This window comes from Manis pentadactyla, chromosome 9, assembly GCF_030020395.1.
Source record: "Manis pentadactyla isolate mManPen7 chromosome 9, mManPen7.hap1, whole genome shotgun sequence".
In the NCBI taxonomy this organism is placed as follows: Eukaryota; Metazoa; Chordata; class Mammalia; order Pholidota; family Manidae; genus Manis; species Manis pentadactyla.
The window spans coordinates 65,511,051-65,538,159 of NC_080027.1; positions in this window are offsets into that span (position 1 = coordinate 65,511,051).

A 27,109-nucleotide genomic window follows, 5' to 3' on the forward strand; every position below is an offset into this window, starting at 1 on the left:
AAATCTTTTGGAAAAAAATAAGAAAGAAGGTACATAACCAAACTCATTTTATGTGGCTAGCAACTGATACCAAAACCAGACCAAGATATGTCAAAAGAGAAAATTAAAGACTGATATCCATCACTGATAAAGAGAAAAACAGGCTTAACAGAAAATTAGTAAATAGAAAAAGAAAATACATTGGGAACAAGTGTATTTCACCAGAACCAATTAGAAATGAATCAGTGTAACTTGCCACAAAATAAGGGAGAAAAACTATATGATTTCAATAAATCACATGATCATTTTAATACATGCTGAAAACATTAAAAAAATCAATAACCACTCATAATAAAATTTCTCAAAAAATTAGAATTAGTGGGACATTCTTCAACTTGTTACAGGGTATTTATCAAAATCACATATAACTTCAAACATAATGGTGAACGATTCTCCCTTATCATCAGAAACAAAATAAGATGTCCACTCACCAGTTCTATGAAACATTGTATGGTAAGTGATAGTCAAAGGAAATATAAATACTGCAAGGGGTTTGGAGGGAGGGAGGAATGATTAGGTGGAACACAGGGAATTTTTAGGGCAGTAGAATAGTTCTGTATAATCCTGTAATGTTGGATACATACAATTACATACTTGTCAGAATAGCAGAAGTTATGATGCACATCGGTGGCAACAAATGTACCACACTGACGTAAAATGTTACTAATAGGGGAAAGTGTGTGTGATGGAGAGTGAGGGGCTGCATGGGAACTTTCTGCACAATTTTTCAGTATACCCCCAACTACTCTAAAAAATAGTTTATTCATGTATATAAATATAAATAAATATGCATATATAAATTGTATAAGTATATATGTTTATAATAAATACATATAAATGTAAAAATAGGTGAATCCAGCAGTACAAGGGGTGTTGCTTTGTAGTGTTAAACTTTCCAAATTATAAGCTGGGGGAAATACTTAGAAGAGTATATAAAGCAATCTATAAAATTATATTTAAGATATAATTTATAATCTCAAAAAATTAAAAGGTGTGTATCGTCTTGGGGAAATGTAATCCTGTCACATCCCGACTTAAAATCACTAGTTTCTCACTGTTGCTAGAATTCAAACAAAACCACTGAAGGCAGATGAGGCCTTGCCTGGCCATGGCCCTTCGCGTCTTCCCTGCTGTCTGCTCTCTGGCATCCCCGGCCATCGATGCTGCTCTCCGAGCTCCAGTTACACTTAACTTCACCCTAACATGGAGGGAATGACTCCCCTAAAGTTCTCTTTCCTCCTAGCCTTCGCAAGTGCTGTTGCCCCAGGGAGTACAAGAGGGGCCACAAAGTAATTTTCACGCTGTCTCTTCCAGACCCTCTATCTCCTCTTTTCAATTTTCTCATCCCTCAAGTCCAGTGAGATGTTTCCTTAGCATCCCGTGCTTACTCCCACCATAGCATGTAGCACATGCTTACTTACCTGGAATCCTGAGGACAGGGTTTGTCTTTATTTCTCAGCCTCCAGCACTGGGTCTGGTGCACAATGTATTTTTTTCAACAAATGTACTAAACTACCAATTTCTTTTATGTGAAATAGAGGAGTCGGACTAGACTATATCTAGGATTGCTGACAGTAACATCCACTGGATAACCAAACCCCAAGAACTACCTTAGTCCTTACTTCCCTCTGGCTCTGAGCGTCTGACCCTCGCAGCTACAGAGAAACCGCGACTAGAGTTCCCTCGAAACGTTGAGACATCACGTGGCCTGCTCCGGCCACCTCCAATCCATGACTCCATTTCCCAGCATGCCTCAGCACTTGAGAACCGTGCTTCCACACCCGAGAGCGGCCCCAAGCCCGGTCTGAGGTTCGGGGAAAGGCTGACTGGCCGCTGCGGCTGCGAGGACCATGGAGAAGTCGCGCTGTCTCCAGTGCCGGCTGCATCTGTGGTCTGTCCCTGCTCAGGGCCGACTCATGGATCCCTGATCTGGTGAGGCTGCCATTAGTGGGAAGTTGGAAAAAGGACGTGAGCGCAGAGGTGATGGAGCCTTTCAAACCTTTCAGTGAAAGGAGAACCCATCAAGGAGTGAGATGTGTCTCTTCATGGCCGAGGTATGTTCTAGCGGAGAGGCTGAGTTGGTCCACGCCGCACTGCCAGAGAGCTGGCCAAGCTTGTCTGCTTGCTGGCCATCCAGGTGCATACCCCCACCTGCCTAGAGGATGGAGTAGGCTTGTCTGGGCACAAGCCACCTCTGCCTGGGTGGGAGCAGAAAACTGGAGGAACTCCCTGAACCGCGGGAGAGGCGGAGGAGGAGGCTCTTGGATGGGCCAGGGGAGAATTAATCACCGGGGCCTTCTTCCTCTCCAAACTCTCTGGGGTCTGTTAAGGCTAAGGACCCCATACAGCCCCATTCTACTGGTGCATATTAATCAGAAACACCAATTTATTCAGGCCAAAGCTAACCCAAGGAAAGGGCAGAATCATTAACTAGTGCTCTTGTCCAGAACTACTCACACCAGACTTACCCAGTTATTCCAGGTTTGATGGTGAATAAGAAACCATACCTAGCCTGATGAGTTGGACACAGTCTTGTGTGTTAGAAAAGAAAAAATATTAGAAATAAGATGACATTCCAGATGGCAGTATTCTATATAGGAAATCTGTAAGTACATATAGAAACAACTAGATGCAATAAGATAATTTATCAATCTCAAAAGATTCAAATCAATATGCATAACTATTGTATCCCTATATTTAAACAATGAGTGGTTGTAAATTGAAAGTAAATACCATCTAAGTATATTAAATAATTTTGGAAAAAATAACCTAGAAGAAATGTGCAATATATGTACCCTGAAACATACAAACCATTGCCAAAAGAAATTAAATTTTCATTCTAAATTGCTCTGTATATTGAACTTAAGTTCAAAATCCCAGAAGTCTGTATTTTCTGCAATTGAAGAAGCTGAAATTTTAATATATGTGGAAATTCAAGGAACATAGTATGGTCAAAATATTTTGGAAAAAGGAAAAGACTTACACTATCTGATTTCAGCATTTACTATAAAGATAGAGCAAAAAAAATGTTGCATTTGTGTAAGAGTTTGTAAATATATAACTTGAACAGAATAGAGTCCAGAAATAAACCCACAGGTATGTGACCAGTTGTCTTCCAATAGAGGTGCAGAGTAATTCATGGGGAAAGGGTAATGTTTGCAACAAATGAAACAATTAATTATCTCTTATAAAAACATACTGTATACCACACTATCTAAAATTGAATTTGAAATGTATCATAGATCTAAAATTGCATTTTTTAGGTGAAAACCTAGGAAAGACTATTTATAAACTTGGGCTACCCAAAGATTTCTTAGGAAACAAAACATATGAATGATAAAAATATTAAAATTAAATTTAGTCAAAATTTAAAACTTCAGTTTTCTGAAGACACTTAAGAAAATGAGAAGCCTACTCACAGTCTTGAAAAAACCAAAATTAAGTACTCATGAAAGATTAATATCCAGCATATTATACACATATATATGCATGCATATATACATAAACATACATGTAAATATATATACATGTGTATGTGAGTACTGAGTTGTAAGATTGTATATATGTATACAATTCAATAATATAAAATGAACCGGTACCATTTAATAAAATGGCAAACATTTTAAGCAGACACTTCAGCAAAGAAGGTCTACTTTTGGAAAATAAGTAAGTGAATGATCATCAACATCACGGGTCCTTAGGGAAACGAAACTAAAACCATAGTGATGTATAAACACATCCACTAGAATGGCTGAATCTAGACATGCTAGCCAAGATGCAGAATAACTCAAATTTGTATATAGATTTGGAGGGAATGAAAAATGCTATAGCTACTTTGGAAAACACTATGCCAGATTATAATGAATATAAACTATAGTGTATAAAAATGATAGCTACTATATAGTAAGTTAAACATTCAATTAAACTAAATCCCACTCCTACTTATTTACCCAGAGAAATGAAATTTGTCCCCCTAAAGACTTGTACCTGAATATTCATGACAATTTTATTCAAAATACCTCAAAATTGCAAATGACTGAGATGTCTGATTAATGAATTGAAAAACAAACTGTAACAGTTCATAAAATGGAATTCTACATAGTGATAAGAAGGAACAAACTACTAATGCATAGGAAAAGGTAAATAAATCTGAAAGGCATTATATTTAGCAAAAAAAGCCAGCTAAAAATTGTCACATATCTAAGCCATTTATATTACATTTTGGAACAGGAAAAACTGTAGGGACAGAAATCGGATCAGAGGTGTGCCAGAGTCTAGATGCGGTGAGAGGTGATTGATAGTAAAAGGACACAGTGGGTGACGAATTACCCTGTATCTTGTTTGTGGTGTATATTTTAAGACTATTTACACTTGTTAAAAATCATTAACCTGTTTACTTAAAGGAGGATGATTTTGTGAATAAATCTGACTTAAACTTTCAAAGGAAAAAAAACGTGTGTGTGTGTGTGTGTGTGTGTGTTTATATGTGTGTGTGTATTATATATATACACACACGCATATTTTGATGGTAGTGTGGGAATACAGGAAGGCAGAAGAGGGAAGAGGCAGTTAGGAAAGACCTCCCAGAATTGATGCTTGAGCAATTTGTTAAAGAACAACTATGAGCTACCCAGACATCTGACGAAGCAGGTGGGGAGAAAGGAGGGTGCATACGAAATTTAAAGAGAGTTTCAGCAGCTTCAACAATGTATGAAAGCCACTGAGATACAGAAAAGAGAATTGAATGTTGGCTCAATATAATAGGAGTTTAGGGTGTGAATGAGGATTTAACAGGAAATCATGCTGGGTGTATAGGCAGAAGCTAATGTACAAGGACCCTTGAATCGAAAGCTGAGATTTTAAATTGTATCTTTTATGTGATGATATGCAACCAAGTGATTTTAAACAGGAGACTGACTTAATTAGATTTAATTTTTGTAACCTCTGGTTGCAGTACAGATGTCAGACTGTTAGATGGAGAGACTAGGTGAGAAGGCTAGTCATAAAGGAAAGATGAGGGTCTTAAACATGACATGGGCAGTTACAGTCAGACAAGACAGTTAGAAGGTGATGTGATTCTGCATGGAGTAGAGAGGGAGGGTCAGAAGGTGAGTGTGATTTGTGGGTTGGACACGGTGGTGTTTCCTGGGTTAAGGACTATAGCACAATGGTCAGATTGGCGTTAGGAGGACAAATTTAATGATCAAAGGTATAGTCTTAACTATGCTGAATCTGAGATTCCTGTGGAATAATTTAAGTATTGGCTAATACAGTTCCTTTATTCATTCCCCACAAAATTGCATTCATTTTATACTTTGTTTCTTTAAAACCTATTTTGTCTTATAAGCTTTCTATAATTGACTTAAATTTATTTTTCCCTATCATCTATCTTGATCCACTTTCCTCCTTCTACTGTAAAATTGTTTATTGTAATGTATATAGTGACTGTGTATGTAAATATACATACACATCAAATGCTCTCTAACAAACAGGTGTAATTTTAAGTATCCTCTCTTCTTTTGATTAAGGTCAGATCATTAACTTTCTGCTTAAAATGGTAACTCTTGAAAATCTCTCTTATAAAACAGTTTTAATTCTATTGAATTAGGAGTAATACCAATAAGTTTCTCAGTGTTTAGATTGGATAACCATGTTTTCCTGTGGCTGCTGCTGCTGTTTATCCAGGGGCAGGCTGCACTTACTTACCGATTAATTTCAGAGCTAATTAAGCTTCTATCAGAAATCAGGCAAAGGAAGTGAGAAGAGATGCTACTTAACTACATCTATTTTGAAATTGATTTTGAGCTATGAAGTATACATTGGATTGTTAGAACTTTTCACTTAGGCATCATTATACTCCGCATTTCTCTTGAACCCGAAGGCCTGTTTCTTTTCCCATCCCATGCTGGGAGTCTCTGCTTCTACTAGAGCTCTCATCCCTGAGTGCTGCATTCCACACTACATTGCCTTTCTCTGTTCAACCATTCATGGTTTGAATTCTTCCTCAGTAGTTCTTTTTCAACTCCTATTTGATAAAATATTTTAGTCCTACTTTTATTTCTCCTTGTATCCTCTGATTTGTTTGTACTTTTCATTGCAAATCTGTGATTTATATTTTGTTTTAGTCCTTTATTCCTTTTTCAGCTTATTCTATTCTGGACATGAGCATAAAAAAGTACAATTAAAATGTTTCAAATAATAACACACTTCAAATTTTGATGTCACTAATGTCAATTTCCTCTCTTTTTCCCAATGGCAGGTTGTCCATCTAGAATCAACAAATCTTTCAAGTTAGAGTAAATTTTTTCTCATGCTTTAGGTTTCATGTATATGAGTAAATCTATAATTCTGAAACACATTACTAATTAAGAGAAGAGGAAAGAAGTAATCTCTTGCGAATCTCATTTTAACAGTATAACAATGGCAATTTAGGGAATATTTACTTTTTAGCCTTTTGGTGAGCCTCCTAAACACATGTCAATCCCTCCTTATTTAGAGCCATCACTAAGTTAATCACAATAATTAGTGTATCTTGTCAACTACACAGAATTTCCAAATCATTGGAAAAATTATGTACAGCAGTCTACTGGTTGAAACTGTCAGACCTGAAGCAGATAGGCATAGTGAAAACCCTGCTAAATAAAATTGAAGTGGAGAGATTGTGTTTCTGGAAAGAAAGCTCATATGAATATCTGTTTATTTCAGCATTATCTGTTTAACAACTTTTTTTTTGGCCTAAAATCACTGCTTCTGTTTTTTTTGCTTATTTATGATATAGTTAAGTTTAGCTTTGAGTACTTAAAGCAATACATTTCTCCTAAAATTCACACTTTTCTTTTTATCTTTCATTGATTTGTCAAGTTTAGAGGCTTCAATATGAAGTGAATTATTTCTGTTTTAATAATGTTTAAATATTTGGGTCTTATGGTCAAAGCATTTATATGTTCTGCAGTTTTAAATACTTCATAAGATAAAAAACATAGTGGTGGCTATAAAAGGATATAATGCTGATATGAAAGCTTGGAATGGGGTCTATGGAAAAATTTGCTTTTAATCTACAAATGACAAACCCACTTATTACCTGATAATATGTCCACATCAAAATCAATAGGATGTAAGATCTGATAATTGTCTTTTTATCCTACTCATCCAATATCATCATTTGCTATTCTCATAATGCATTTTCTCTACCGGTGGTGAATATCAGGTTTGATTGTAAGAAGACATTGTTAAATGCAGGGTAATCAGATACTCATTTATTAACTTAATGAATATATGTTATATGCCTTCAATATACCAGGCACAGAAATTATATAGTATAAAGTGTCCAATTTAGTTCTTTTTCAAAATCATTTAAAAGAACCTATCAGGAGTTTGCTTGAGGTTTAGCTAAATCTATAATTAATTTAGGGAAAGTTTATATCTTAACAATATTGAATCTTCAGATTATAAGCATGGTATGTCCAATTATTATTATTTTTTGGTTATCGTATAAATGGTTGTACTAAACTTTTGGGAAACTCACTTGTTATTTCTAGAGGCTTTATGAATTCATTTTCATTCCTCAAGGTTTTCTACATAAAATATCATATCATCTGCAAATAGAAACACTTTTATTCCTTCCTTTCCATTATGTGTAACTTTTATTTTTTTGCTTTACTGCATTGTCATCTGGTGCAATGTTGAATAGAATTGGTGAGATACTGTTGCCTTATTCTAGCTTTAGAAGAAAAATAATGGCTTTCATCATTAGGTGTAATGTTATCCATAACTTTTCTTTTGGTGCATTTTTTAAGGTTAAAAAAGCTACCTCTTTCCCGATTTGCTGAAGATTTTTTTGCTATCCCTTGAAGTGGAGCCAAGAGATGAAAAACAGAGGAAAAAAGTGAGTTAGGTATTGTTGGACTGAAGCTGTTTCTTTGTGGTTGCAGTTACTATAGTTTCTAAACAATTATCTCAATCGGGCTGAACTATGCATTTTAAGCTCCTGTCCCCCTCTTTAAAATCCATTAACCTTGTCCCCATCACCTACAGGATAAAATTCAAATTCACTTAGCATGGTGGTCATGACCTCTGCCTTCAGCTTCATCTCCTTATTCTTCCGCAGTATCTTGCATGCTTTTCTATACTCTTGGTATTTGAACTATGTGCATTACCTAAAACATCCAATAACTGTCACAGTTCTTTTGTAACTGCTATTCCTTTAGTCAGGAATGTCTACTCAGTTTGTACTGTGGGAGAAAACTTAAACTCACTTAATTTAAAACACCTCTATAAACCAATCTCAAATATTTCATACCTTATTATAAACAATTGTCTCAGAGCACAATGTACAATTACTATTTTCTAGTCTTGCTTGATTCCTCCACTGGACTGTGAGCCTACAGTGAATTCTACGTGCAATGTTTACATCCTGAAGACGTAACTCACTGGTGTAATGAGTGGCATATGTTAACAGTTCAGAAAGAATTCTTGAAGGAGGCAGTTAACCTGTATTGGTGAAGGCTGGGCACAGGCATCTTAGCAGAGACAGTTTGGGTTGGCTTTTCCTGGTATTTATATATAATGATATCTGAGTGGAGTCTTAATTTTTGAATTTATAGTTGTAAGAAACAGATTTATTATGAATGTCTGATTATTAATTTTGGAGCAAGAATGGGTTTTTACAATACATTACTAAATATAGAGTAATTAATACAACTGTTTATACAGGGAATCTGAAACAGTTTCCATCCCTTCCTCTCTAGTAATGATCTAACTAGGTAAAAGATATAATTTCTAACAGATCTAGTTTTGAATACATTTATAAAACTTTTCAGTCCTTCAAGTAGTGATTTTGCAGCATCTTACTATGTTGATGGACAGTGTCTGTGAATGGGGATGTGGGGGGTACTTGGTGAAGGGGAGAGCATAGTAATCTTAATGTCCTTCATGTAATTGTAGATTAATAATACTAAAATTAAAAAAATTAAAAAATAATAAATAAATAAATAAATAAACTTTTCTGTCCTTATTCACAGCTAGAGTATATATTCTCTATCTTCCTAAGCGTCACCAGGTACTTGACTTCATTCTACCCCTCACTTTCCCTGTCATCAGCACTCTGGAGAAAACACATTCGCTACTCTGTCTTACATCAAGAATAGTGCGGGTGTTAATTTACACAGGGTGATTTTCTAGGGACAGATCAACTTATAGCTGTGTGTAAGGCTATGGAAGCTGAGAGATTCCTGCTTTTGTTTCAGGGTGTCAAATAAAAGGTTAACTATAGTAACTGCCTAACCAAAATTGACAAATAAAAGAGTGACAAGGGACTTAAATATGTCTTTTATAGATGTGTTTGTGTTGGAAGAGCAAGTTTTCTGACATGCAATAAATAAAGTCCCTTAGAGAAGTGTTTCCTTTAGAGATGTGCTCCATATGAACCTGCTCAAATTGCAGCCATTAAGTCCTAACTGGGCTTGTAATTGTGTCCTATTTAGGGCCAGTTTCTTCCGCCAAGTGAGATAAGGATACATCCTTTGTTCTTGCCACCATCTGTGGCACATCTCTTGAAGCAATGATTTGTACAGTTTAGAGTTTCATGGAGTCCCTACCCTAATTACCCTGTAGCCAACAGGTTTTTGTCAAATAATATTTGACTTCCTTTCAGAAAGGACCACTTGAGAATGTGGCAGACTTCATCCTCAGTACCACCACTTTACTTTAATAAGAGGCAAGGGTTTGTTGTCTGGGAAGCTCATGACAGAACATTATAGCCATAAGATGTTCTGTTAATGTTATCAGATGTTTGTCTGACACTAAGTTTCCCATTAGCACTTGCAGAGAGTTCCAGAAAAAAATCTCAGTAAATATATTCAGACTGTTATGATGTAAATCAGACCTTTTACTCATTTTGTTCTCATATATTTAATTTTCCCATGAAATTTATGTCAAGATATGTTGGCACATCTGTAATAAATTGAGGTTATGTGCAGAAATCGCTGAAAAAACTTCATTTTCCCTTTAGTGTCTTGTATTGTTTTATTTTTCTAAAGTAATAATTAGGATTAAAGACTAGATGATGAGTCATTAAGTAACATCAGATATTAGAAAATAAAAAACTCCATTTTAAGTTTGTGATATGTAATTACAAAATTCAAATACCTGAATAGTGGTACAGATTTGAATATAGTGATCTAAGATACATGTTAACAAAATTTTAGAAATAAAACAAAATAATATTTAAAAAAAGCAGGAAGTAATGTCAATGTGTAGATGAACAAAACTAATATTTTTTTCTGGACAAATGAATAATCTCTAGTGTTAAGAACACAGCTTCTTCTCTTTCTTTGACTGTAGGCCAGAGAAATATCTTTGTATAGAAGCATAGCCATTTTGTTAATACTGGCAATGTAAGAGAGAGATAGTATTAGATTTCATTGTTTAGAATCACTGAGACAGTTTATCATTTGCTGTGTTTTTAATGATCTAGTTGCTTCCCGTTGTCAAGATTCTAAACTGTGAGTTAGAACTTCAGGTTCATGTCACTAATGAAATAGGGAAGATGCTACTGGCTTAGCCTTGTCTAATCAATTAAAAAAAAATTAGCTTCCCGATGTGTGTTTTTAATACTGGACTGGAGACTGATTTTACTATAGTCCGAACTCTGGAGGGCAGTATTTCTCAGTTTTGTTTAACACCACCTGAAGCAGAATTAACTAAAATGCAGTTTTCTAAACCCTACTGTAGAACTTCTAAACCAGAATTTCTGAGGGAACGGGATGAAGGAGAAGAAATATCTAATGTTAAGTAATTCCTCAAGAAAATTCCTCACCTTTTTTTTTAAAACATTGTTCAGGACTATATTATATTAGATGAGTAATGGAGTTTATTCTGGAATTTCCTCTTAAACTCTCATAACCTCAGATCTAATCTGTCTCTGAATCAGATCAGTTGCATCACCTTACAGTTACTGACACCAACTCTTACTGACACAAACTACATGCTGTAACTCAGACATACCTTATTTCTGTGATTAGGTCTGCATTATTTAATACAGTAGCCACAAGCCCCGTATAGTTGATTACCACTTGACTGAAAAAATGAAGCTTTGATTTTATTTACATTACTTTATTACAGTTTATTTTATTTACATTAGCTTAATTATAATTTCTAGTATATGTATATTTAATTCATGTATTAGAAAACTTTTAAACTGAACCAATATGAATCTACTTTTTCAACAGACAATTTTATGTAATCTCAATGTAAAAGAAGCATTGCTAATGGAAATTTAGCATGCAAATGATAAATATGTTAAAAAAGTAGCAGATCTCAAAGATTTAGTACAATAAAAGGAAGACAAACTATGTCATTAATAATTTAATATTGGTTACATACTTTAATAATAACTTGTTATATATCTATCTAGGTAAAATATATACTCAACTTTGTTTCTTTTTAATTTTCAGTGGCTACTAGAAAATTCATAAATTGCACACATGACTCATATTTCTGTTGGAGAGCTCTGATTCTCCTAGAGTGAGGAAGCACATTATCATTAGTATGAGCAGGATAATTCCTAACCATTAGTGAAAGAAACATGCTTTCAGAAAAGCCTAGAAGATGAAAGGTAACAAAAAAGAAAATTTGGAAGGCAACATGGGGATGGTAGTCAGGAAAGGTAAATTGTAGGAATGGGGTGATTCACCTACTTAACATTTAACTTAATAATGAAGTAAACAGGAATACCAGTATCAGATTTGTTTTGCTAACTATTTAAGAATTTTTTCTCAGTATGTAGAACTTATTTTTCCTCCACGTAGGATGGACACCCAGCAATAATAATCAAGGAATTGAGGATTACATAACTGGGAATGACTTTCTTTATAGAGTAATCTATAGGCAATGTTCAGTCATTCAATTTCATAATTAATGTTGTCATTAAAAATTCTGCTTAAGAAGTGTCATCTTCATAACTCCTTCAATTTTATATATTAGCCATTTAAAGAGAACACACTGAGGAAGTATAAAAAATTGAGAGGTGGGCCTATGAAACAAAAGATTTCGTAAGTAATTTCAGTATGTGTTAAAACTGTGATAATATTGTCCTTCTCTTTTTAATTCCACTCCGTCTCTTCCCTTTTCTACATTTGTATCTCTTTCTCTCCCTTCCTTTGCAATCAAGTCTTAAAGCCATTTAGTATGGCCAAGCAAGATAACAGTCTGCACTAAACGGAAAAGAGTCATGGTGGCTCAAAGCAGGGGTCAGAGCCCAGGGGGATGAGGAAGGCATTCACATGGCAAAGAAATAGGAGTAAGGAATGGAAGTCCCAGCAAAGTGAGAAGGAAATGCTGTCAAGTGGGGGATACTGAATCTAAGTGAGGTGAGTTCTACACAGGTGGGTGGTAGTTGAGACTCGGTGTAGAGCTGAAGTAGGGTGTAAAGGGCATACACACAAGTGAAGGAGAATATTAATTAAATACGTGTGTTGAGGGTAATGGATACTATTATTGGAGAATGGAATTACAAAAATGGATGAGATAAACAGTAAAGAAGAATGATGTTTGACTGAATTTAGAAGTATTAATAGAAACTCAGATTGCATATATATCTCTCTCTCAGATTTTGACTTCTATTTGCCATTCTTTTCTCCAAGAAACTAACAATTATTGGGGAAATGACTGAATCCAAGGATAAGGCAACCAAACTTGAAGATGAGCCTGGCACTCCTTGACAGAAAGTAAGGAAGTATTCAAAGAATAATGGCTAAAGGACCCCAAAGCCAGCTTGTTCTGGTCCAAGTAAGCACAAATAATTATGATTTAATGTATTAGGGTCTACTGAGTGAAATGGAGAACCAATAGCACAAGACTAATAAAACAGATATATGAATAAATTGAAAGCTTGGTGAGGAATATAATATTTATATAATTTCAAAACAGCTCCCCATAAGACATTTATAATTACAAAGGACAAAAAAATGTTATTTTTGAGAATCGATGACTGACAGTTATAACCCTTACCAAGATATTAAACATTATTATGATGGGACAAATTGAAATCTTCTGCCCTTTACAGGATACAATAAATACACATAGTATCACTTCTGCAGTATCCAGCCAAAGATGTATAACCTGAATCTACTTACTAGGAAACATCAGATTAAACTCCATTTGAAGAATACCCTACAAAACAATTGGACTCTAACCTTCAAAAGTATCAAAGTCATGAAATTTAAGGAAGGACTCTGGGCCTGTTCCATCTTGAGGATGACTAGAGACATGACAAGTAAGTAATGCATGATTTGAAAATATATATCTCAGCTCTAAAGTACATTTTGAGGACAGTTCACATTTAATGGGGTCTGAGGATTCGACTGATAATGACTCAATGTTAATTTCCTGACTATAATGTTTTCCCTTGTGTAAGAACTCTAAAATACTAAAGTGTTTGGGGATGATGAGCATCATGATTTCAAGTTACTGAATAAGACTTCATGAAAAAATAAGTTATTTTTATTGTTCTTGCAACTTTTCTATACCTTAGAGGATTTTCAATATAGATTTTTTTAAAAAACTCAAAAAATTGTCTATGTTTTTTAGATCTCAGATCCATTAGATAAAAGGTTTTCAAATGGAAAACCTTTCTAGCTATATGTATTTTCTAGTTTTTATTTTCTCAACTAAGTAAGAATCAATGTCATAAGCTGAGAGAATATGGGTGGAGGGTTTAAGAAGTTTGAAAAGAAAGGAGAAACATGAGATATTCATCTAGGAGAACAGGTGAGAGAAGGGCTGGAGTTTGTAGTATGGCACTAGTCAACATGAAGGGCCTGCTTGAGGGTAGAAATCTTAAATTTAAAGTGAGATTGGAATTTTTTGTTTTCACTTACATTATCCTTAAAGGTGCAGGCTATGGTAGAGAGTGTGATTTAACTTGGATTGTGGCTTTTCCAGGAGAGTATGAAAAAGCAAAGGAAAGTAGAGACAGTTACAGATGTTTGCAAGGGAGTTAGAATGATTGACTACAGGAATAAAAGCTGTTACATGGTATAAACAGGATGTACATTGTTGAAGACGTGTTTTTGTCCTAATTCAACCTTATTAATCAAGGCTTTCCTGAAATTCTTCCATTCCTAATTGGTGAAAAGCATAGTCTTGTACCTTGTAAAAGGTGGAGTGCTATATCCTCCCTAAGTTACTCTGTATATGTCTCTATCAGTAATATCACAGCATTATTTCATAATTATTGCTTGGGTTTATCTTCTGAACAACTCTGAGAGATTCTAAGAAATGAGAATTTATTTTTTTTAACTGCCCAGCACAGAGTCTGATACATAGAAATATATCAGTGTTATAAGAAATCATTTTATTTTTTGAAACAAAATCACGATCTTGTGGCAAAATAGAATATTTCCACTTTAGACTTACAAAGCATCATTGTATCATAGTAATTATCTACATCAATATAGTTATGGTCTTTGGACCCTTAATTGGATAGTATTATGAGAAAAACAGTGTCTTACCTGAAGGTGCTCAGTTTTGACATCTCTGTCTATGTAATTTAAATGTTTGGTTCTATTTACCTGCATTGTTTCAAGGAAAAATATTTCATATTTGCATAAGATAGGGAAGTGTTTATTTAAAAAACCTGGAGAAGTTTCCCAGGACCCAAATACATAGGATTAGATTTCTTGAGAAAAGTCTGGCAAGTTCTCTGTCTCAAGGTCAGAAATTATTTTCTGCCTCTCTTTTTATTTTCCTCTTTGGCTCCAGAGATTTCATCTGGTCACTAACTTGAAGATGTTTCACAATGACTGGCATTCTGCATAAAATCATTCAAGTCTACCTGCTAACTGATTACAATCTCTGTGTCCAAATATTAAATTGCAAAAGAGTTATCTAAATGGCCCAGATGATCTTTTCTTAACAGGCTTGTCAATGCATGGGCTTTTCTTTGATAATTTTTTCTCCCAGTTCAGTCAGTTGCAGTAACAAGATAGGTCAATGATTGCATGCAGAGGGGACCTGTGACCTGGTCTGTCGGTGGTGGCTCAAACAGAGAAGCAGGACCACTAAGAACATATCAAATAAGGGATGGGCTATAAGAATTAAACCTTACAGAATTGTGAAAGAAATAAGGTCCAGAAAGGAGAGTTACAGGATCAGAAAAAAATGTTACTGACCAGCCTCCAGAAGAATTCCAGCGTTCAGTCTCAAAGAATGTCACAGAAATTAGAAGTTGGTCCTAGTGATTTGGTAAATAACATCTATAAATTGAAATAGGTGGGTATTGTAGTTTTCTGCTATTAAATTCTATATCAGCAACACATTTCCTTAAATTTGACATTGGTGTCTTGCTCCAGATAATAAGTTTACTAACCTTTATCATTTTGTTGCCAGGTACCTGTCTGGAGATGTCTCTCCCTGTGCACTAGGTGAAACCTCAAACCAGAGTGGAGAGAGTTCTTGACTCTGCTAGGGAAAGAATTCACAAACAGGTAGGATGAGTATAGGTAAGGAAGGAATTCATTAAGCGAGGGTAGTAGTGAATCGTAGCAGCCATGCGGCAGGAGAGACCAAGGAAAAACAGAGGTAGGGAAGGGAAGTCATTGTACTTCTGCTTTGCATAGACAGATCCCTTGCCAACTTCTGAAGCCAGGGTCATCTGGCATCTGGTGTCTGCTTGATCTGCATGACATGAGAATTATATCCCTACCACCCCAGAATTTGGGGAGCCATGGGACACTGGTTGGAGTGCGAATATGTTCTGGAAATTTCCCAAAGCAAAGAAGGGAAATTTTGGAGCAGGCTGCTAAAAAGCATGATCGTATAGCTGCAGTCCTGTCTGGGTCACACGGGCAATGGAAACTTGCAAACCCAAATCAGAGGTCTTAGTAGCCCTTCCCTATTTGTCTGAAGTAGAACAGAGAGAGAGAGAGAGAGAGAGAAGACTAATACTTAATTCTAGAAAATTGAATGAAATAGTGAAGTAACAGAGATGCTTACCACTGAGAAAAGTGGTCTCTTATTAACCTCCCAAGATGCTTGGAAGAGCAGTGAGACAAAATGCAATAACTTAAGCAGCAAGAAGCCTTTATTTAAGGCAAAGTACACACTGAAGAAAGGGTAGTGTGGGCAGCCTAAGAGAGGAGCTATGCTTAAAGGCGTAGAATTCATGTCTTTTAAGGATTTCAGGAATGAGATAAAGGGGCCAAGGGAGCATAGTCTTGATAGGTGGTCTCATGATGTCTGTCTGGTGAGAGACATTGTGTCACCATCCATAGTCATTCCTCCAGGTATTCTGTAAGATAGACTTAACAGAAGGCATTCATTGATCTTGTTCTTCTTCAAGAGAATGGTCACTCTCAAAGCAATGGAAACATGTTGCTTATAGCCTGTCACCTGTCCTTAAAACAGGGTCGGTTGTTGGCTCTTTAACATAAAATATGTTAAGAATCTTACCTTCCAACTGCTAGTTTTTAAAATGGAATCTTAGCCTTAAGATGGAGTCCTTCTTGTTCTTAATACTATTTATGTCTAGCATTTTTCAACACACACAGGAAAAATTCATCATGGTGCTAAACCCATGTCTCATCTCTATGTCAATTTGACCTGACATTTCTCACAGTAAAGATACAAACTTGATGCTAAAATCCACAAATGACTTGTGAGTTCCATGAAATGATACCAGTGGGTCCAGTTTAACATCTATGAGATGCATTACATTTAAGTCTAATATCCTCCATGGTTTGTGTTAACATGGCTTTCATCCCTGAAATGTGTTATGAATCTTAGAAAACTACGAGGGTTTTGTGTGTTTGTTCCTTTTTAGGAGATTGATGTCCTATATTATAAGTTTAAAAATATCTGTAGTTAGGTTTCTGAAAAGTCTTCCGGAGATTTATTCAGCCATTGTTTGCAAGCTTAAGGTTATCACTGAGGAAAGTGCTGAACATTAACTAGAATTTATTTTTCCTTTCTCAAACATATTCTTCATGAGGAGTAAATTTTCTGAAGTGTATTGGAAAAAAGAAGTTTTAGGAAGGATATTTTAGCTATAATTGTTTATGGGTGGACTTAGAAGTTTTCCAAATGAGAACACAGAAAACCAAAGAAGGAAAAAAAAAATCAAGTAAATTTTACTGCCACTTGTAAAGTTGTAGAATATTGGGGAAGAGAGACTGTTGAGTTTAAGTGCCCTATTCCTAGCCAAAAAGGCTTTATTTGACTGGACAGAGCCTACTGCAATGAGACAGATATGTGGTAAGAAGTACTGTCTTTTACCTCCTATAGTACAAGGAACTGAATGTTGTGGAAAAGGCAGTCTTAGTTTCTGATACTACAATATTTCCTAAAAATGCATTCACAGATTTTAGAAGGTTGCCTTCTAACCCTATCACACAATGTCCAGGTCAGACCTATAAAAATTTATAGGAAGCTCTTCTCTTTGTCATTTTCAATTCACCTGGCTTGAACATGAATTGAAAGATGAAATGTACTACAAGTACCTGCTTATGGTCATTCAGCACTAGAAGAAAAAGAGGATCCTGTATGAATGATGTCTCTATCTAGTCAATAGGTGCTTTGGGATATTTCTAATCAAGCCTAGGACTATAGAATAAGAAAGTGTCAGAGGAAATGCATTAATTTAAAAGTTAAAACTAATAGAGTACTGATTAAAATTACCAATATTTATCATCCCAAAGGGCTTATAAGGGCTAAAAAATATATCTGTAAAATCTATCATATTTCCTAGGCGTATGCCATGTAAGTACAGTCTGCCAGAAACTGGCAACAAAGTAAAGTACATGTTGCCAAAATAAATGTCTCTTGTGTCATAATATGACAACACTTTGACCTGTAGTATTTGAAATTACTTTCAGCTGTAACAGATTATTGCCCAGTCAGTTGTGGGTGACCTATTCATAAAGGTGTCTCTGTTGCAACCACTACAAGTCATAGATGTGAAATGAAAGGAAATGAATGAAAGGCAACTGTGGAAAGATGGAAATCGTATCCCTAAGTTTTTGAATATCAGTTTAACAAAATTTTTACTATGTAGGGCAGGAAAAATAATTTTCTGTCTACTTTGGTGCTTGGCTAAGTGCCCTCCTCCCCAATAAAAGACAGATTAATAGGAGAAAAACAAACAAGTTTGATAACATATATACCTCCTCTATACATGGGAGATACCCAGTAAAACTGAGTAACTCTCTTAATTACTATCTCCTTCTAGGGACAAAAGATGATGTTGAGGATGAAAAGCCATTTATGGGAAGTTTTCAGGTAAAGCAGAGTAAACAAAGGTCTTTGTTATGCAGATTTAAGTCTATACCTTTTCCAGGGATAAGAATTTCTATGAGATTTAGTCACCCCCTCTTTCTGGTATAGTGAGGGAGACACTCTTACAAATGGAGATTTCCCTTATAAATGTAAATATCTCTTACAAAAGGGTAACTTTTGGTTTTCAGAGCTTCTCCTGTATTTGCAGTTTCTTAAAAATAAGCAGCCTAAAATGATCCTGCACCAGAGAAGCATTTTTTCAGGTTCCAAATTCTGTTCCCCTTCAACTATTTGGTAGGCAATAAGCAATCTCACAAAGTTTCTGAGCGGAGTTGTGCCATATTCCTAGCCAAAAAGGTCAGTGACCTTTCTGTGAATCAGAAAGGTCAGTACATAGTGAGAGATAGTAGCAAGAGGGAGAAGGAACAGGACTAGTTAAGAGACAGTTCCCAAGTAAGTCCAAATGAGAGCAAATCAAGGGCAATAGCAAACAGAATTATAGGAAAAGTCTGGGTACAGTAGATTTTAGGATGACTTTCAACAGGAAAGGATCAGTGAAGTAGGTTCTTGATTGAGCATGTAAGCACTAACAGTATTAGAGTGAAATGGATCCCATGTTCATATGGACTTCCTTTGGCATGTAGATATTCTAACAAAATTAAGCTGGGCCCATAATAATGCCTCCCAACTAATGATTTTGAGTGTCCCTTTGGCTTGTTTTTGCATTTTAACTATGGTGCATTCATACATAACAAGGACCACTGCTCAGAATGTTAGGTAGAAAGACATGAGCAGCCAGGAAAGGGGAAGATAAGGTTCAAATATGGAAACTGCCCAGATAAGGTTCAAGGAAAAAATGACCCAAACTCTCTCTAGGAAGGAGGTGCCATGTGAAGACAACAAAGGCTTTTCAGGGAGAACTTCCTTCTCACCCAGACCCCAATGTGGGCACAATCAATCAGAACTAAGAACTGCCTAAATCACACCTCTTCATGGAAAAGGACATGCTCGCTGAGAGGGATGGCTGTGTAGATGGACCTGTAAATCAAATAACCCCAGCTAGTCAGTCAAAGAGGCACCTCCTGGCCAGAATGTAAAAAGCTTCCCACCTAAAATTTCAGGTTGTCTACCTTGACTGTGAGCTGCAGCTACCTTGGAGGGTATTCAAGTAAAACTTTTGCTCTGCTTTGCTGTTGTGTCTCTGCCTTTCAATTTGTCTGTTACCATGAGGACAAGGACCAAGGAGAACAAACTCAGCCCATAACACCATGACTGATAGACATCAAGGCACATTGCAAGAGTTAAGTTTGGTTTGTCTGTCATCATAAATTTTTTAAAAAGCCAATTTTTTAATTCAAATGAATGTATTATCATCATATAAAAATTTGGATAAAATGTGCAACTTTGAAAAAGGGTCATAGAGATTAGGAATTTTATTAAGTGATAGCTGAAAGTCACAGAATGCCTAGTTAAATTACAATAAAATTTGCTCAAAATTTTCTTAATAAACAGCTCTGGGAACTTAGAATTTTCCTGGGAAAATTATTTTTCTCTTTTTCAGAGAATAGAAAGCAAAAGCCAGTACACATTCAGGCCTCCTGCCAAAGGAAAATTATCTATGCCTAGAATGAACAAATTCCCAGCACATGGAATTTTTTCCTTCATTTCCATGGCATAGTCACGTCTTATTCCAAGAGCTTCTAACAGTAGCTAGAAGTTGTTGGACCACTATGCCTGTAGTTAAGACCACCTTCTCCCTCAAAAACAGTTGTGTCTTAGTGGTAATTTCCATTGTTCATGCATAGTTAAATTTCTCATGACATCCAGAGCCTGATAATTACTCAGACACAGGAGAAAGTAAATACCTGTTGAATGTTGCTAATGTAGGATAGCATGTGTTCTTCATAATTCATGTTACATTATTTTAGATGATATATTGAGTTGTAAGTTACTACTTTGAGTCTGGAAATGAGGGAACTGAACACAGAAGTTAGGAAGTTTCTCCAAAGTTATAAAGCTGCTAAGTGAGACAATATTTGGATTTGTGTCAGTTGTATTGTGTACATTAATGCTTCTACTCTAAGAACACAGTCTGGAAACTAACATTTATCAAACACCCCCCAAGATGGAACTTAATGTTTGTTAGAATGTTTGATAGAAATAAAAGACTTTGCATTTGGTTGTTCTCTAGTCTGCTAAAATGCAGATGAAATAGTATAGTACTGTTCAGGTTAATATCTCTATTGAAGCATATTTCTCACATGACGTTCTCAAAATCTGTTGTGTTTATTGTGCCTTCAAGAATATATTCTGATTTCTACCAATCAGTCTAAGCCACCGTCTCCAACCTGTAACACTGCAGATATCTCCTTTGAATTTCCACTGTTGACCTTTCTACACTCAATTTCCCAAAGGCAATAAGGGCATTGTTTGAAAAATGTAAACTGAATCATACTGTACCCTACTTAAAATCCTCCAAAAGTGTCCTACCAAACTTTCCTTGCTCCATACTCCTCTTCCTATCCTTTACTGTGTGAAAGCCATACTGGTCCTGCTAAAATTCAAGTCAGACCAAGTTCACTCTTGCCTCAGTCCATTTTTATTTTTTCTTCCTAGAATGCTTTCCCCTTGATTTGCTCTCCTTGTTTATATAGGTCTCCCCAGAAAAACCCTCTCTGATTATTCTCTTGAAAAAAGCAAACATGAGTATCTTTTGTCTGTGCTTGATTTGTCTTCATAGGTCTTGTTGCTATTTGAAATTGCATTATATACTTAAAGTTTGGCTGTCCAGCAGGATGTGGGCTCTATAAATATATGTCTGTTTACTGCTGTGTCCTCAGTGGCTGCAAGTGTTAAGCATATAACAAGCTCTTAATAAATATGTCTTGTATGAATAAGTGAATGGATGAATGAAATAAGAAAGGAGTCCTATCATCACTTTCCTCACTGGATTTCATAAGCATTCTGAACTTTATAGAGAATATTGCAGGAATCGTTTTACCCATTTGCCTTATGTAACAGCCATGTGCTTTAACTCCAGAGATCTTGGCAAACCCAGGACTTAAATTTAGTTATTTGTTTTGATAGTTGAGACAAGAGAATACTCTCTCTTCTTGTTGTCCATGAGGAAGCCATGGGGGGCTAGGAGTCCGCTGGCAGTGACAGAAGAGAAGGCAGCTTGAGAGAACCACAGAGAAACAGCCACAACCTGATGATGCTTACCTCACTACAATTAGTTAATCCACCCTGCCTCCGCCTTTTTTAGTAGTTCTTTTTATAACATTAGAGTATTAAAGCCACTGAGATTGTTATTACTTGAAATCCAAAACAGTTTAGCTAACACATGCTCACATGATATGCCTGGTTATTTAGCAAACATCACTCTTTATCACAATTCCCTTTGCTGTTTTCTGTACATATTAGATTTTTCAGAAAAGGCATAAGGAATAATCAACCTGTACTTTCATCATAGTTTTAATTTTTAAAACCTGTAAGCCTTCTTTGAGAGACCATATCATTAGTAGGGCTTTCACTGAAGTTGTTTTCACACTTTTGTTATTTCTGTTTGCATATTTTTTAAATTTGTTTCAAGGAATTCCAATTTTAAAATATTTGCTATCTTTGAAGTGTGATTCTCATCATAAAACGAACTTGATATCTTGGTTTAATGAGAAATAAGATTGGTATTTTCCAAATAAACATAAATCTAACTATCTGACTTTCAAAAATAAACATAAGCTACAATAGGAAGCAAAACTTGGACACTGTATAAAAATAAGAGGAAGGTAGAAAAGCATAAATAGGTAGAATCAATTTCTTTTTTCTTAAGGGACCATGTACAAGGAAACAAAAAAAGACATCATAACAAGAGATATTCATGGGAAATAAATGCCAAATCAGCTTCCTCCTTGACTTGAGTTCTTTCTGAAGGTCTAATAAGTTACAGTGTGTAATTTTAGGGAATAAAGAGGAAAGGAAGATTTATTATGTCATGGAAAGATGACATAAGTTAAAACAACATGAAACAAAATAGTAAGAGAAATAATACATGTGGGGAACAAACAGAGGAGAAAAATAATACTCCATTTTAGGGCTATGTAGCAAGAGAGTTGGTGATGACATTAAATTTGTACTCACATACTTGACCAAGTGCATAATAAAGTTATAGACATTTTTATTCTATTGGAATAAAAGTGATGGATAGACTGGCCCAGGAAATAATTATATTTTGATTCTAGAATCTACCTTCCATGAAGACTAGATGCCATTTTGATAGTTTGTTAATGTTAACTAATCTGAACTTTTCAAAACAATTATAATGAAATGGCATTTTGTTGTGTGATTTACTCCTACTAATGATTAGTTATATTAGTGACAGGCTGGTTTAATGATATTAGCTTTTCTCAGAGTGTTTATATTTTATACTGAATTCCCCAAAATTCATATAATGGCTCAAACAAAAAAAAAGAAAGAAAAAGGAGTGCATCTCTTTTCAAATACATATATTAGAGAAATACTGAATTAATATCAATCTCATTCTATCCTGAAAAACATATCAGAGATTTTAACATTCTAATGGGTATTTTATATAGTCTCCAAGTGCTTATTTTCAAATTTATGAGGATACTTTTAACATCTAAGGAAATTACTATTCTAAGCAATGTAGTTTGGAATTTGTTTTCATATTTATTTCTAAACATCACGGGATAAATGAAACATTCTAGCACATTTTAATTTTTTTTTAAAAACAATTTACTCTGTGAATGTGAGATTTCTCTCCTCTCTTCCTCTCCCTTTCCCCTCTCCCTTTTTCCCCTAAATTACATTTCAAATCTAATTTCACACCATCTTTCTGAGATTGCATTTAATGCATTTATGGAAACTTAGGAAGTCTCAGTTACCCCTATAAATCTGTGGGACCTTCTTGGTAAAAGTTCTTTATATTCTCCTTCCAGTAATATTGTACCTAAGAGCCTTTATGCATTTCAGGACATCATCAACGGATGTTTGACGGGTGCCCTGAAGGTTCTAGGGAGACAAAAATTATGAGACAGCACAACAACTCTAAGTTTCTTGAATGCCAGGGTGACTGTTGGAACTAATTTCAGGCCTGACCATAGCTAGTGTCTTCATTCCTTAAGTGACCGACACCCTGGATGATTTTAGTCTTTTAAGACAACTCACTAGCATTAAACCCAGTGGTTTCAAAGTAATTTTGAAATATTAAGGCATGCTGGTCAGGACCAATAAAAAATACTTGGAAAAGAAACAAGATATGTCACTGATTGGAACTACACACTACCAAAGTGCTAACAGATTCTGTTTTTGTTTGTTTATTTGATTGTTTTAACTTATCTGAAGGACTGAGCTAGAGGTTTGTCAAGGGCCCTTTAACCAAATACTTAAAGGAGAAGAGATGAATATTTACATGTTCCTTGCTGAAAAACATTAAGACAAAATAATAATCATTTGAAAAGTGGAAATGGTCAACCAATATAATGTTTTGTCTATGTGATTGCCAAAACTTCTGAATTATTTTAATCCCTTTTAGGTGAGTGAAGCAACTGGCTCATGTGGTACTGTGTGGTTAGGCAAATATCAGTAAGTTGTTCAGCAGTTCATCAATCCTTTCATTTATTTGTAAGTCCTAGGACTGCCCTGTAATAGCTGAGAAAGTATACATTCAGAGTGCACAGAAATTATTTCATCTGATTCATGGCATCTTGGTGTCTGAAGAATAGCAAAAACATCTATGTTACATCCAACTAATATTATCTGTTCATTGTTGTGTGCTAACCCTTCATGGTTACCCCAAATCCCCTCTTCCTTCATTCTCTTACCTGCATTTGTTTTTCTCATCCACTTCCACCAAGATATTTTGCATTATCTCATAATCATACCTTTAATTAAAGCTGACATTGTTAAGATTTGACTATCTACCAGGGGAAGTGTGATTCTCACCATAAAACAAACTTGATATCTTGGTTTTATGAGAAATAAGATTGGTATTTTCCAAATAAACATAAATCTGACTAACTTTCAAAAATAAACATAAGCTACAATAGGAAGTGAAACTTGGACATTGTGTAAAAATAAGAGGAAAGTGGAAAAGCATAAATAGGTACACTCAATTTCTTCTTCTTAAGGGACAATGTACAAGGAAACAAAAAAGGCACCATAACAAGAGATATTCATGGGAAGTAAATGCCTCATCAGCTTCCTCCTTGACTTGAGTTCTTTCTGAAGGTCTAACAAGTTATAATGTGTAATTTTAGGGAATAAACTTACCTGAATATTTACATGTTTCTTGCTGAAAAACATTAAGACAAAATAATCATTTGAAAAAGTGGAAGTGGTCAACCAATATAAATAAATATAAACCAATAAAAGTAAAAATATATATAAATCTCTTCTTAATATCGATCAACTCTCATGCAAAGCATAATTCTGATATGTGCAAATGCTAAAAGACCTCTTTCCCATGAGGCAGGACAAAGTGGGAAAAAGAAACACAGACCCCCATTTGGGCAAAGAGCCTTCTAACACACACTTTATCCATCTTCCTTAGTCTGAACTCAACTCACCAATATATCTATCTTAATAATTTCCTTTCAGCTTCTGTGGCGATGAACTAAGTTCTGATGAATGAGATAGGCATTAAATTGCTAAGAGGGACTTAGGTTTTATTCTTTGGAGCGGAGGGAAGCATTTGCATTACTGTTCTCTTCATTGTTACAACTAATGCAGGTATAGTTGGAGCTGCAGTAGACATCTTGGACAGGTAGGGAAGCTGAAGATGAAAAGAACCCAATGGTTGAACAGAAAGATAAAAGTAGTTGAGGTTCCTGATGGTTTTGTGAAGCATTAGATGAGCCCAGGATTGCCTACCCTTTTGCCTTGTTCAACACAAGAGATGAAACCAACAAAAACTCCTGAATATTTAAAGGGGGTCTTTTTAACTAGAAGCCAAGCACAATTCTTACCTGATGCAAAATATTCTACTACATGTTTATGTAAAGCCCACTCTGCCCGCAGAACTGTACTAAGCTATATTTTTCAACTATTTTGAGGGTGACTCACAGTAAGAATTTAATTAACATCATAATCTATTCACAGATACAATTATTTTTATATAAAATGGAAAAATATTTTAACAAAAATATTTTTTCCTTGTTCTGTTCAATATATATTCAACATATCTAATATCTCTAATATATGTGATATTTGAAAATAGACTTGGGTTGATCATGCCACAAAGAACATAAAGGGAATATAGAGGGATAAATGTTAATGCTGATTTGAGCAAAGAAATGTGTACTGCATATACAAAGAATGGAAGATAAATCAGTAATATAATAATTTCCACATGCCTGGAAGGATGTTAGGTGATTTTCATAGGTTGAGTTCATTTGATTTTTATAAAAATTGCTGTGAGTTAAAGTTTTCTACACCTTATTTAGTGGATAATTGTAATTCTTTGTGATTAAAGAACTTACCCTAAATCATTCAGTTAATGGGTGCTAGAACCAGGATTCAAACTCAGGTTTGTCAACCAACTGTATTACTTCCAAGTATTCAGTTCTTCTAGAATTAAATATGTGTTGTTGTTGTTTTTTAATCTGAGTTTTTCTTTTTCTGTAAGCAATGCTTATTAGCTTATTTCATTTTCACTTAAATTATGTCTTTGGAATTTTGAGGACTGAAGAGAAAGAGTAAATGAAATCAGGGAAAAGTTTTTGTTCATTCTGCTCAAAAGTACTTCATAAATAACGTCACTGATGGGCTAGTTCAAAAACAGTCCCCATTCGAAGGATTCACTTTTTGTCTTAGGAAGAGCCATATTCTCTTTGAATGTTCCTGATTATGCTCTGGCACTTTGCTGGTCAAAAATTCTTGATTTCATTTCTTTCTCTCGTTCTTCACAGGATCCTTCTTGAATTTCTGAGTATTAAGTGCCAAGTCAAATTGTTGAATTGGGCATTAGAGTCATAAAGACATTAATATAACTCCTGGTTCTAAAGAAAGATCTTGTGCAAATTATTTAACTTCATTTCCTTACCTGTAAAATGGTGATATAAACTTCACAGTATTGGTCTTAGGATTGTACATGTAAAGCAGTAAATAGAATGAACATTAGTAATGTTAAATGTGCAAGCTCAAGGTAGCACAGGCCTAGTTTCATACCTTGGCTCCTTTGCTACTACCTGAGCAAATAGGGAATGTAACATCATCTCTCTGAGTCTTTCTTTTCTTTCTGTAAAGTAAGCATTAAAAATACTTACTCCTTTTGTGATAGCTGTAGGACTATAAAATATAATGTTTGAAGTGCTTATCACAAAACATTTACCCTTAATAGGTTAATGAATTAATATATGAAATGCATGCTCCCACATCTTAGCAGACAGGCTTTGAAAACCTTGCTAAGAAAACCTATCCAATTGTGCAATTAATCTTCTATTTTGGAAGATAATCAAACTCTACTTAATATACATATCCACTTACATAATCCTACAGTGTTAGTTCTGGGGGACTTGACTGTGTCAAAGGAAAACAAAATATAGATTAAAAATGATTAAAGATTAAAGCATTTACAAACTTTTCAGATATATTTCTCTGTTCTGATATTTGAATAATTAATTAGAAAATGTGTCCAATGTAGAGATGAAATCAGAAGTTTTCCTACCATTTGACTCAATGTGATTTAGGTCATAACCTGGTTCCTTTTTTTCTTAGTATAGATGATATCCAGTATTATATTCGTTTCAAGTATACAAAATAGTGATTTGTCTGAGTCTATTTC